The sequence below is a fragment of the Oncorhynchus nerka genome, linkage group LG24, assembly GCF_034236695.1.
Source record: "Oncorhynchus nerka isolate Pitt River linkage group LG24, Oner_Uvic_2.0, whole genome shotgun sequence".
Classification (NCBI taxonomy): domain Eukaryota; kingdom Metazoa; phylum Chordata; class Actinopteri; order Salmoniformes; family Salmonidae; genus Oncorhynchus; species Oncorhynchus nerka.
Window position 1 is genome coordinate 62,653,726 of NC_088419.1, and position 14,487 is coordinate 62,668,212.

The 14,487-nt window shown below is 43.1% G+C and overlaps 4 non-coding genes across 4 annotated transcripts; all 4 read left to right on the plus strand.

Moving 5' to 3' along the window:
• The first annotated feature begins 487 nt into the window (after positions 1–487).
• On the plus strand, positions 488–559 carry trnad-guc (transfer RNA aspartic acid (anticodon GUC)). Its single transcript has one exon. It is a non-coding gene; the product is annotated as a tRNA-Asp (tRNA).
• Positions 560–851: 292 nt separating this feature from the next.
• trnav-aac (transfer RNA valine (anticodon AAC)) lies at positions 852–924 on the plus strand. The gene has a single exon. It is a non-coding gene; the product is annotated as a tRNA-Val (tRNA).
• Positions 925–1,896: 972 nt separating this feature from the next.
• trnav-aac (transfer RNA valine (anticodon AAC)) lies at positions 1,897–1,969 on the plus strand. The gene has a single exon. It is a non-coding gene; the product is annotated as a tRNA-Val (tRNA).
• A 3,793-nt stretch (positions 1,970–5,762) lies between these two features.
• Positions 5,763–5,835, plus strand: trnav-aac (transfer RNA valine (anticodon AAC)). Its single transcript has one exon. It is a non-coding gene; the product is annotated as a tRNA-Val (tRNA).
• Positions 5,836–14,487: the final 8,652 nt, after the last annotated feature.

Here is a 14,487-nt window from a genome sequence, read left to right on the forward strand (position 1 = left end):
GTAAGTTTGTTTAAAATGTATGTATTGAGGGACGCAATGATGGTGATGGGGTGAGAGAAGCACAGAGCGGGGAGAGGAAAATGGTGTACGTATGTATGGGTGTGTATATGTGTGTGCGTGCGTGCGTGTATGTATGCATATGTGTGGGTATATGTATATGTGTGTATGTATGTGTATGTATGTATGTGTATGTATATGCACGTAGATAGGGGTAAGTGGGGGCTGTTTTTCTTTTTGTTCTGTGTGCTTTGTCTCTGTTGTTGTATCTCTTAATATGGGTGAAAATTGTGAAATTTCAATAAAAATACTGTTACAATAATTGGCCCAGCGTCGTCCAGGTTTTGGCGGGTATAGGTCGTCATTGTAAATAAGAATTTGTTCTTAATAACTGACTTGCCTATTTAAATAAAGGTAATGAAAAAATAAAATGCAAAAATGATAATTAGGTGATCAGTATTAATAAAACCATTGTGAGTTGTACGTGTATTCCTCGTTAGTATAGTGGTCAGTATCCCCGCCTGTCACGCGGGAGACCGGGGTTCAATTCCCCGACGGGGAGGGAATTATTTTTTAATAATGCACCTCATTGCTGGAACCAACTGCACAAGACACCGCTCGGGCAATTTTAAAATATTGATTGGGGAACTTTGCTGAGGAATGTTTCTGTTTTTCTTGATTGTTGTGCTTTATTTTTGTTTGTATTTGATTTGGTGTATGAATTGAACGTGCAGGGCTCCCTTGCGAGAGACCCTGGTCTTAATGGTGACGTTTAAAAGTAGAAGCTACTGTATGCTATAGGTTAAGTTAATATGCAGTTAGTTTATTTTGAGTACTTCTGCTCAATGTGTTCAGTTTCCGTAGTGTAGTGGTTATCACGTTCGCCTAACACGCGAAAGGTCCCCGGTTCGAGACCGGGCGGAAACACATTTTCAAAAAGTACATTCTAGTGTTAATCTATGGCAAATGTCTGAAAATAAACAAATAAATGCAATATTGTTTTGAACATTGTTTGGGACACTGACTGAACGTTATACTCAATGCATTTATCAATTGGTGTTGATTAAGATTTAGTCAAAAGTGCATTATAGTAGCTTGGAAATACAATTACATTTCTAAAGGAGGCAAAAAAATGGTAGGAAAACCTTTTGTCATTGTGATGTCACCAGCTGGCTGGTGTGTTTACGGACATATTCAATCAAACCTTATCCCAGTCTGCTGTTCCCACATGCTTGTTCCTGTTCAAAAGAAAGCTAAGGTAACTGAGCTAAATGACTACCGCCCCGTAGCACTCACTTCCGTCATCATGAAGTGCTTTGAGAAACTAGTCAAGGACCATATTACCTCCACCCTACCTGACACCCTAAGACCCACTCCAATTTGCTTACCGCCCCTATAGGTATACCCTGGGTCTCGACCCCACCCTGTGCAACTGAGCCCTGGACTTCCTGACGGGCCGCCCCCAGGTGGTAATGGGTAGGTAACAACATCTCCAATCCGCACCTCATTGCACCTCATTGCTGGAACCAACTGCACAAGACACCGCTCGGGCAATATAAAATATTGATTGGGGAACTTTGCTGAGGAATGTTTCTGTTTTTCTTGATTGTTGTGCTTTATTTTTGTTTGTATTTGATTTTATGTATGAATTGTATGTGCATATGGCTCCATTGCGAAAAAGACCCTGGTCTTAACGGTGAATCCCTGTTTTTAAAAAAGGTAAACAAATAAAATATAAAATGTATATATTTTATATATACATAAAACGGTCTTCAGCATTTCTTAAAACAACCTAAATGTATATGGAAATGAGACCCTGCTTTATAGAAGCTACTGTAGTCTATACGCTAACTTAATGCGCAGTAGGTGTATCTGGAGTACTTCTGTCTTTCATCCTCAGTTTCCGTAGTGTAGTGGTTATCACGTTCGCCTAACACGCGAAAGGTCCCCGGTTCGAGACCGGGCGGAAACACTTTTTTTAAACTAAAAAAACGAAGTGTTTGGCCAAAGCTTTTGTCTAAAATTAAACAAATAAATACAATATTCATGTGTTGCACATTCTTTAGGACACTGACTCCCGACTGAGCACTATACTCAATGCATTGTCAACTGGCGTTGATAAAGATTTAGTCAAAAGTGCATTATAGTAGCTTGGATATACAATTACATTGTATATCCAAGGAGGCAATTGTATATCCAAGGAGGCAATAAATTGCGAGGAAAAATCTTTTGTCTTCATTGTGATGTCGTCAGATTGACTTGAATATGCATTATAACGTTAGCCAGCTAGCTAAGAGTGAGGGGAGAGCACCTGATCTTTTTGCTAGGTTTTTTTTTATTTTTACAAACTTTGCTAGGGAATGTTAACATTGCCATCTGTCCACAGTAAAGTTGACAACATCGTAATGATGGCAAAGTTGTTTCCTACTAATCGTTTTGCATACTTTAGCAATGTCATTGTATTTCCAGGCCAGTGTTCATGTGTTGCACGTTGTGTCACAATATTGTTATGAAGTTTCTCTTGAGGTCTGGTGCTTGACTGAAAGTTCTACCGAAGATTGTTTAGTATGAAGATGCCTAGAAACTGCTTTTCAAATAGGCGTTCCTGGAAGTATTGGCCCATTTGGCCCTTGGGTTTAAAAACTATTACAGAAAATGCACACATCAAAAAATAAATACTAACTGCAAACAGAAAGAAAAACACGGTCATAAAAAACAAACACATTCATCAGTAAAAAGTTCATCAATCAGCTTCTGAAGTGGCATCGAGGCACCAAAACATCAAATGTAGGAACTATTTCAAAATTGTTCCACAAATAAGGTGCAAAGAAACTAAAACCTGACTTACAAAATTTCCAAATTGTTCCACAAATAAGGTGCAAAGAAACTAAAACCTAACTTACCTAACTCCGTAGACACCAAAGGAATTTCCAGAGCTAGCCATCTCTGAGACTGTGTGTGGTAACTCGTATGTCTAAAGTTTAGTAATCATGTTAGGTACAGTGGGACTTTTTGTACAAGGGCTTTAGAAACGAAAACCTAGCAATGTATCAACCCTACGTGACATCAAAGTGGGCCAATCAACTTTCTGGTAGAGAATTACAGTGAAGTATAAAAGTGTCACTCATAATAAAGCGCAGTGCGCAATGATAAACTGCATCTTACGGTAATAATGAAGTGGCAGCTGTGTTTACAGAGATGATATTGGACCGATAGTAACGTCAACTGAATGATCTGTTTTATACTATTTAGCGAGAGGCAGGACCTATTTATATTGAAGAAGTAGGGGTGGGCGGAATACCGGTACGAACGTGAATACCGGTATGTGCCATGATATGGATTTTGCAATCATGCATATCATGGTAAATTAATAAATGTATGAAATAAGGCGCTTTTGTTTCGTAAAAAAATCTGCCGAATGATACAGCCTAGTGGGCTTGTTCAAATAGTTTATTTTACTAAAAACATAATGCTTGCTTACTCTTCTGCGCTGAGGATGACTGAATACAAGGAAATAACGCTATTGAGGTTGATTTGCAGGACGACGAAGGCCTGGTTCGAAAAAAGGTGCTTCCTCTGTCCTTTGGGACTGGTTGGGCTTTAAGATATCCGAACTCGACCAACAAACAGTACTGTGTAGGTTGTGTCGACACATTGTGCTAGCCTAAGGTGGAAACCCTGCATGTGCATGAATATGAAGAACCTACCAGAATGTGTGCAACAAACCCCCGGAGCAGTGGAGCAAGTCCCAAGACATCTTAAAGCCAGACCAGCACTCAGCTATCTCTCAAGGCATCATTCGTTAGTGGTACTCCATATAACAAGAAGAGCAGGACATGGAATGAGATAACGAGTGCAATTACATATCACATAGCAAAAGACATGGAACCAATTCAAACCGTGGAGAAAGATGGTTTCAGAAAGTTGATTCGAACTCTAGACCCAAGATACGAGATCCCGAGCCGTAAATACCGCAAATTATGTCGGCCAGAACTCTACACAGAATGTCGGGATAGAGTTGCCAATGAAATCCGTAACGCGGCATTCTTCTCTACCACTGCCGTCAAGTCGGACCACAGGGCCATACATTAGCCTCACGATTCATTACATTGACAACAACTGGTATCTGCAAAGCAAAGGCCTCCAGACCTCTTATTTCTCAGATGATCACACCGGAGAAATAATTGCAGCTGGGCTGAGGGTGGCACTTTCATCCTGGGGCTTGAAAGATTCGTGTCAAGTATGGAGGACTACCGACTGCGGATCGAACATGATCAACATGGCATTGGAACTGAACAAATGGACAAGACTAGCTACACATTAAGTTTCAATGTCCAAAACACACAGACCTACTGCCAAATTCTCTAAAACATTGTTGGAGGCAGGTTATGATAGAGAAATTAACATTAAATTATCTGGCAACATCTCTGGTGGACATTCGTGCAGTCAGAATGCCAATTGTATGCTCGCTCAAAACTTGAGACATCTGTGGCATTTTGTTGTGTGACAAACTTCACATTTTAGTAGCCTTTTATTGTCCCCAGCACAAGATGCTGTGTAATGATCATGCTGTTTAATCAGTTTCTTGTTATGCCACACCTGTCAGGTGGATGGATTATCTTGGTAAAGGAGAAATGTTCACTAACATTGATGTAAAACACATTTTTTTGCACAACATTTGTGAGAATTGTGAGGATCCTTTATATCAGCTCATGAAACATGGGACTTACACTTTACATGTTGCGTTTATATTTTTATTCAGTGTGACAAACAGAAATGGAATAATGTGTCCCTGAACAAAGGGGGGGGTCAAAATCAAAAGTAAGTCAGTATCTTGTGTGGCCGCCAGCTGCATTAAGTACTGCAGTGCATCTCCTCATGGACTGCACCAGATTTACCAGTTCTTGCTGTGAGATGTTAACCCAGTCTTCCACCAAGGCCATGGCAGAACACTGACATTCCTGTCTTGCAGGAAATCACGCACAGTGTGGCTGGTGGCATTGTCATGCTGGAGGGTCATGTCAGGATGAGCCTGCAGGAAGGGTACCACATGAGGGAGGTAAAGGCAAAAAAAGGCCATGGTGGCGAAGTAAATACAATATAGCAAGTAAAACACTGGAATGGTAGATTTGCAGTGGAAGAATGTGCAAAGTAGAAATACAAATAATGGGGTGCAAAGGAGCAAAATAAATAAATACAGTAGGAGAAGAGGTAGTTGTTTGGGCTAAATTATAGATGGGCTATGTACAGGTGCAGTAATCTGCTCTGACAGCTGGTGCTTAAAGCTGGTGAGGGAGATAAGTGTTTCAAGTTTCAGAGATTTTTGTAGTTCGTTCCAGTCAATGGCAGCAATAAACAGTATTCTGAGTTAATTCTATGAGGGTGTTCCATTTATTTTACAGTACAAGGGGAGGGTCATGTGAAAATATTTTTTACGTTGGGAGGGGGTTGCATTTTTATTCTACACCTTGAGTTGGACAATTACTGATGCCTGGGTGCACCAATCTGTCCCTTGTATGTAGATATTTTTGTTAACTTGTTGACAAAAACTCGGATGTATTGTATTTATTTCCTTTTTCTCTTTATTTTCACCTACCATAGGTACATTTGCTTTCTCTCTTTTCATCCCATCCCACAATCTCTCCTCAACTACATCCTGGGTCTCTAGAAGAGACCTAAAGGCGAACATTCAAATTTAGACAGAACAGCACCCCGCTAACAGAATTTCAGGCAACATGAAACCCAAAGGCAGTGTCTTTCCTTCAGTTTCCGTAGTGTAGTGGTTATCACGTTCGCCTAACACGCGAAAGGTCCCCGGTTCGAGACCGGGCGGAAACACATTTTCAAAAAGTAAATAGTTGCATAGGCTATGACCATTATTTTACAATAAACCGTCAATTAATATGTTACAGTCGTAATGGGTTGTACATTTTATAACATTCTTTTGCATTGTCAATTGGCGCTGATGAAGATTTAGAGTCAAAAGTGCATTATACTGGCTTGAGGGAAAAAACTAAAAAATTGGTTGGAAAACCCTGTCATCATTGTGATGTCGTCAAATAGACTTAAGATGCAGTATAACGTTAGCCAGCTAGCTAAGATTGAGAGAGATCACCAGATTTTTGCTAGCTAACGTTAGTTTTGCTAGGTATTTTTACGATATTTGCTAGCTAATAATGGTTAATGCTACCATGTACAGAAGGCACGTACATGATCCGGAGTCTTAACTTTTAGAATGGGGTCATAAAAGCATATAGCCAAAACAGTTCAAATGCTAAAGCCAAATGTATTAAGAAAATGAATTCAACATGCCACATTGGCTTCAGAAACCACTCCGTTCGTACCGATAGCTTCTGTTAACCACAGAGAGCGTTTGTTTCTATGCGTTCTCTTCTATCTTTCCTAGCTGGCAAATTACCAGGATGTTGTCTCTGGTTTTGAATATGAATACCCTGTGCAGATGATGCTTTCCTACGTCATACTTCCATGTTCATGGTCTTTTGAATGGCTTTCAAGATTATATCATCAAATTCATGAAAACGCGGTCAATTAAGATACACAGTACCAGTCAAAAGTTTGCACACACCTACTCATTCAAGGGTGTTTCTTTATTTTTTACTATTTTCTACATTGTAGAATAAGTGAATACATCAAAACTATGAAATAACACATGGAATCACCAAAAAAGTGTTAAACAAATTAAAATATATTTTGTATTTGAGATTCTTCAAAGTAGCCACCCTTTGCCTTGACAGCTTTGCCCACTCTTGGCATTCTCTCAAACAGCTTCACCTGGAATGCTTTTCCAACAGTCTTGAAGGAGTTCCCACATATGCTGAGCACCTGTTGGCTCCTTTTTCTTCACTCTGCAGTCCAACTTATCCCAAACCATCTCAATTGGGTTGAAGTCAGGTGATTGTGGAGGCCAAGAGAGAGAGAAGGATGGTAAAATTAGAGGGGGCATACTTAAGTTCACACAGGACACCAGATAAGACAGGTGAATTTCACCAGATAGGACAGACTGACCTTAGCCCCCCACAGCACATAGACTATTTCAGCATATATACTGGAGGCTGAGACGGGGTCGGGAGACACTGTGGCCCTGTCCGACAATACCCCCAGACAGGGCCAAACAGGCAGGATGTAACCCCAACCACTTTGCCAGAGCACAGCCCCCACACCACCAGAGGGTTATAAACAGATATAGCTAGCACCAATACAACCAGCCTGAAAACTATGACCAGTAGAAGCTAGAGGTCGACCAATTAATCGGAATGGCCGATTAATTAGGGCGTATTTCAAGTTTTCATAACAATCGGAAATCGATATATATATATATTTTTTACACCTTTATTTCATCTTTATTTAACTAGGCAAGTCAGTTAAGAACACGTTCTTATTTTCAATGACGGCCTAGGAATGGTGGAACGGAGGCAGAACGACAGATTTTTACCTTGTTAGCTCTTTAACTTGTCAGCTCTGGTATTCAATCTTGCAACCTTACAGTTAACTAGTTCAACGCTCTAACCACCTGCCTCTCATTGCACTCCACGAGGAGCCTGCCTGTTACGTGAATGCAGTAAGCCAAGGTAAGTTGATAGCTAGCATTAAACCTATCATAATCACTAGTTAACGACACATGGTTGATGATATTACTAGTTTATCTAGCGTGTCCTGCGTTGCATATAATCTATGCGGTGCGTATTCACGAAAAAGAACTGTCCTTGCTCCAATGTGTACCTAACCATAAACATCAATGCCTTTCTTAAAATCAATACACAGAAGTATATATTTTTAAACCTGCATATTTAGCTAAAAGTAATCCAGGTTAGCAGGCAATATTAACCAGGTGAAATTGTGTCACTTCTCTTGCGTTCATTGCCGCAGAGTCAGGGTATATGCAACAGTTTGGGCCGCCTAATTTGCCAGAATTTTATGAAATTATGACATAACATTGAAGGTTGTGCAATGTAACAGGAATATTTAGATTTATGGATGCCACCCTTTAGCTAAAATATGGAACGGTTCCGTATTTCACTGAAAGAAGAAACTTCTTGTTTTCGAGATGATAGTTTCTGGATTTGACCATATTAATGACCTAAGGCTCGTATTTCTGTGTTTTATTATGTTATAATTAAGTCTATGATTTGCTAGAGCAGTCTGACTGAGCGATGGTAGGCACCAGCAGGCTCGTAAGCATTCATTCAAACAGCACTTTCGTGCATTTTACCAGCAGCTCTTTGCTGTGCTTCAGGCATTGAGCTGTTTATGACTTCAAGCCCATCAACTCACGAGATTAGGCTGGTGTAACCAATGTGAAATGGCTAGCTAGTTAGCAGGGTGCGTGCTAATAGCGTTTCAAACGTCACTCGCTCTGAGACTTGGAGTAGTTGCTCTGCAAGAGCCGCGGCTTTTGTGGAGCGATGGGTAACGCTGCTTCGAGGGTGGCTGTTGTCGATGTGCTCCTGCTTCGATCCCAGGTAGGAGTGAGGAGAGGGACAGAAGCTATACTGTTACACTGGCAGGCAATACTAAAGTGCCTATAAGAACATCCAATAGTCAAAGGTACAGTATATGAAATACAAATGGTATAGAGAGAAATAGTTCCAATAATAATTGCAACCTGAAACTTCTTACCTGGGAATATTGCAGACTCATGTTAAAAGGAACCACCAGCTTTCATATGTTCTCATGTTCTGAGCAAGAAACTTAAATGTTAGCTTTCTTACATGGCACATATTGCACTTTTACTTTCTTCTCAAACACTTTGTTTTTGCATTATTTAAACCAAATTGAACATGTTTCATTATTTATTTGAGGCTAAATGGATTTCATTGATGTATTATATTCAGTTAAAATAAGTGTTCATTCAGTATTGTTGTCATTGTCATTATTACAAATAAATAAATAAATAAGTCAGATTAATCGGTATTGGCCTTTTTTGGTCCTCCAATAATCGGTATCATAATCGGTCGACCTCTAGTAGAAACGCAGTCATTTTCATTATTCTTAGCTATGATTTAGGAATCCTTGTGTGGTATGGATCTGCTATTTTCTTTACTTTCACATTGGGTGAGGCGGGTTGTAGGAGAGTATGTTGAAGTTGAGGTTAAGAAAAATATACAAAAATATATGCAAAGAAATAAGATATATACACGGGACACGACAAGACGAAGAAAAAGACGCCTGACTGCTATGCCATCTGCGATTTATAGTAGCTGGCTAGCTATTTATTTTCATGAACTGAAGTTCAATTTCAGTAGGCAAACAACAAGTGGCAACCTTGCTAATACTTATTCACAAGTATTCACAAGGATTCCTAAGCAGTTGGCTTAGCTGTCATGATTGTAGCGGGTTTACTAACATGTTACTTCGTCTAGCTACGACGATGTAGGTAGGCTGTGTGTAGTAGTTAGAGATTATGATATGAAGGTTTGGCTTGGAAAGTTTTTTTTGCCTGGTCACATACAGCTGATGTGTTGTGTACTGAAGGGAAAGGTCGGAGAGGAGGAGAGCACGTAGATGCGAGAAGGAATTCTACAATGAGCAAAATGATCATGTTTGTATATGGCTGCTATGGAAGTGAACTGTGTTTGAGTGTGATCAGGGGTGTATTCATTCTGCCAATTCGGTTGAAAAATGTTTCTTAAACATCACCACGCTTAGGACTCTGGGGCTGAACACCTCCCTCTGCAAGTGGATCCTGGACTTCCTGAAGGGCCAACCCCTGGTGGTGAGGATAGACAGCATCACCTCCGCCACGCTGACCCACAGGGGTGTGTGCTTAGTCTCATCCTATTCTCCCTGTTTACCCACGACTGCGTGGCCACGTACGACTCCAACACCATCATCAAGTTTGCTGAGGACAGGACAGTGGTAGGCCTGATCACCGGTGACGATGAGTCAGCCTACAGGGAGGACCTGGAAGTGTCGTGCCTCATGTTTTTATATAGTTATACATTGTTATTGATTATTGCATTGTTGGTTTTGGAGTTTGCAAGAAAGGCATTTCACTGTACTTGTGCATGTGATATTAAAACTTGAAACTGGAATAAACATACCTGAATTTTGTCCAATAGAAACTCTTGTTTGCAACTGTTGGACTAATGATTACACCCTAGATCAGCTAGATGTATGAAAGAGTGTGTAAGGCAGTATTGAATGTATCGTCTTTTTTTTTTTTTGAATGTACCGTCTTTTACCTTGAGTACTCAAATGTCTCTCTCGACCTGTGCTCCTGTAACCGATGTGAAATGGCTAGCTAGTTAGCGGTGGTGCGCGCTAATAGCGTTTCAATCGTTGACGTCACTCGCTCTGACACCTTGAAGTAGTGGTTCCCCTTGCTCTGCAAGAGCAGTGGCTTTTGTGGAGCGATGGGTAACGATGCTTCGAGGGTGACTGTTGATGTGTGCAGAGGGTCCCTGGTTTGAGCCCGGGTATGGGCAAGGAGACAGACTAAAGTTATACTGTTACACTCCTATAGTATGTTGTAAACTTTCATTCATAGGCTAGGTTGTAGCAACCTCATGATGGGTATGGGGACAATTTGGGTATCATGAGGTAGCCTAAACCTTTCAATGTTACTTTGAGCTGGGTATGAATGACAGTCATCCAATATGCTGTTATAGAATTAAGGCCATGCTCCTAAAAAAAAAATCAGGTCACAGACTGCCACTGCTTTAGGGGTACATTTTTTGTAGGATGTGTAACCTTATGTCCTTGTAGATTTACCCAATGTGTATGTCATGGTTAGCTGTTGTCATCTTAACTTCAACGGCATCTTTCCCAACTCTACATGCCTCACTGCCACCGGGGAGGTCCTAAGTGCTCCACAACACATTCTTAGGGCCTGGGACTGGATTACATCTAACTTTTTTTAAAGATGTCTGAGCTGTCTGAGCTACACTTCCATAATCCAGTGATGACCTTGACAGCTCTATATATAGCATTTTTAACACCCTTCTATCTGCCCCCCACTCCATTCCTGACAGGCAACACATCACATTCAATATTGTCTTCCCATTGATAACTAGGCCTTCACTACACTTCGCTACAAAAAACAGCTACCACCACCTCTTTATTTGCCTGTGCCTTCCGTATTACTGACGCAAGGCACAGTGCAGGATCCATCATTTCCCTGCCTTTCCTGAACCCACTTTGATCTGGTGACATTAGTCCTCTCCTCTCCAGAAAGTAAGTCAGCCTTTCTGTTATCATCCTTTCCATATGTTTCCATACATGAGATGTCAATGCTAATGGCCTATAGCTTGAATGTGTCAAGCTATTTATTTGATTGACTTTTTATTTCACCTTTATTTACACTGGCGGGCTCCGGTGGCAATACATTTTTTATTTTTTATTACAAAAACACAAGGAAGGGGTAACATTAAATTATTAGGACATGAAGGACAAACACAGCATCAAGACACTATCATACATGTATCAGTCTTCCCGCAACAGAGCCATCCTTATGTGTGAGGGTGCATGTGCATGATAGTGATATATCATAACAGCAATGCCAACTGTATATGTTTGTGTGCATGTCTGGCACTATTACATGTATGTGTGTGTTCTTGTAGGTGTTCATTTGAATGAGTGTGTGTATATGCATGTGTACAAACACCTGCACAGCATCAGCCTCATGCAAACCGGCATTAGTTGTAAAAACACTGCCACTTAGTGTCATTCAAATGTACTTTTATTATGTTTTTTGACTTTTTTTCCCCCTTTATCTTTTGACCATCATTCTCTCCCTCACACAGCAACTCCACTCCCACTTGTCTCCAATTCCACAGACCAACCCTCAGCTTACCTCAGCCCGTCCCATCTATCTCTGCTGGCCACCCACTTCGTGTTTCATTTACATTTACATTTAAGTCATTTAGCAGACGCTCTTATCCAGAGCGACTTACAAATTGGTGCGTTCACCTTAAGACATCCAGTGGAACAGCCACTTTACAATAGTGCATCTAAATCTTTTAAGGGGGGGGGTGAGAAGGATTACTTTATCCTATCCTAGGTATTCCTGAAAGAGGTGGGGTTTCAGGTGTCTCCGGAAGGTGGTGATTGACTCCGCTGTCCTGGCGTCGTGAGGGAGTTTGTTCCACCATTGGGGGGCCAGAGCAGCGAACAGTTTTGACTGGGCTGCGCGGGAACTGTACTTCCTCAGTGGTAGGGAGGCGAGCAGGCCAGAGGTGGATGAACGCAGTGCCCTTGTTTGGGTGTAGGGCCTGATCAGAGCCTGGAGGTACTGAGGTGCCGTTCCCCTCACAGCTCCGTAGGCAAGCACCATGGTCTTGTAGCGGATGCGAGCTTCAACTGGAAGCCAGTGGAGAGAGCGGAGGAGCGGGGTGACGTGAGAGAACTTGGGAAGGTTGAACACCAGACGGGCTGCGGCGTTCTGGATGAGTTGTAGGGGTTTAATGGCACAGGCAGGGAGCCCAGCCAACAGCGAGTTGCAGTAATCCAGACGGGAGATGACAAGTGCCTGGATTAGGACCTGCGCTGCTTCCTGTGTGAGGCAGGGTCGTACTCTGCGGATGTTGTAGAGCATGAACCTACAAGAACGGGCCACCGCCTTGATGTTAGTTGAGAACGACAGGGTGTTGTCCAGGATCACGCCAAGGTTCTTAGCGCTCTGGGAGGAGGACACAATGGAGTTGTCAACCGTGATGGCGAGATCATGGAATGGGCAGTCCTTCCCCGGGAGGAAGAGCAGCTCCGTCTTGCCGAGGTTCAGCTTGAGGTGGTGATCCGTCATCCACACTGATATGTCTGCCAGATATGCAGAGATGCGATTCGCCACCTGGTCATCAGAAGGGGGAAAGGAGAAGATTAATTGTGTGTCGTCTGCATAGCAATGATAGGAGAGACCATGTGAGGTTATGACAGAGCCAAGTGACTTGGTGTATAGCGAGAATAGGAGAGGGCCTAGAACAGAGCCCACAGAGCCCTGGCGGACGCCAGTGGTGAGAGCGCGTGGTGAGGAGACAGATTCTCGCCACGCCACCTGGTAGGAGCGACCTGTCAGGTAGGACGCAATCCAAGCGTGGGCCGCGCCGGAGATGCCCAACTCGGAGAGGGTGGAGAGGAGGATCTGATGGTTCACAGTATGGAAGGCAGCCGATAGGTCTAGAAGGATGAGAGCAGAGGAGAGAGAGTTAGCTTTAGCAGTGCGGAGGGCCTCCGTGATACAGAGAAGAGCAGTCTCAGTTGAATGACTAGTCTTGAAACCTGACTGATTTGGATCAAGAAGGTCATTCTGAGAGAGATAGCGGGAGAGCTGGCCAAGGACGGCACGTTCAAGAGTTTTGGAGAGAAAAGAAAGAAGGGATACTGGTCTGTAGTTGTTGACATCGGAGGGATCGAGTGTAGGTTTTTTTCAGAAGGGGTGCAACTCTCGCTCTCTTGAAGACAGAAGGGACGTAGCCAGCGGTCAGGGATGAGTTGATGAGTGAGGTGAGGTAAGGGAGAAGGTCTCCGGAAATGGTCTGGAGAAGAGAGGAGGGAATAGGGTCAAGCGGGCAGGTTGTTGGGCGGCCGGCTGTCACAAGACGCGAGATTTCATCTGGAGAGAGAGGGGAGAAAGAGGTCAGAGCACAGGGTAGGGCAGTGTGAGCAGAACCAGCGGTGTCGTTTGACTTAGCAAACGAGGATCGGATGTCGTCGACCTTCTTTTCAAAATGGTTGACGAAGTCATCTGCAGAGAGGGAGGAGGGGGAGGGGGAGGAGGATTCAGGAGGGAGGAGAAGGTGGCAAAGAGCTTCCTAGGGTTAGAGGCAGATGCTTGGAATTTAGAGTGGTAGAAAGTGGCTTTAGCAGCAGAGACAGAAGAGGAAAATGTAGAGAGGAGGGAGTGAAAGGATGCCAGGTCCGCAGGAAGGCGAGTTTTCCTCCATTTCCGCTCGGCTGCCCGGAGCCCTGTTCTGTGAGCTCGCAATGAGTCGTCGAGCCACGGAGCAGGAGGGGAGGACCGAGCCGGCCTGGAGGATAGGGGACATAGAGAATCAAGGGATGCAGAAAGGGAGGAGAGGAGGGTTGAGGAGGCAGAATCAGGAGATAGGTTGGAGAAGGTTTGAGCAGAGGGAAGAGATGATAGGATGGAAGAGGAGAGAGTAGCGGGGGAGAGAGAGCGAAGATTGGGACGGCGCGATACCATCCGAGTAGGGGCAGTGTGGGAAGTGTTGGATGAGAGCAAGAGGGAAAAGGATACAAGGTAGTGGTCGGAGACTTGGTGGGGAGTTGCAGTGAGGTTAGTGGAAGAACAGCATCTAGTAAAGATGAGGTCGAGCGTATTGCCTGCCTTGTGAGTAGAGGGGGAAGGTGAGAGGGTGAGGTCAAAAGAGGAGAGGAGTGGAAAGAAGGAGGCAGAGAGGAATGAGTCAAAGGTAGACGTGGGGAGGTTAAAGTCGCCCAGAACTGTGAGAGGTGAGCCGTCCTCAGGAAAGGAGCTTATCAAGGCATCAAGCTCATTGATGAACTCTCCGAGGG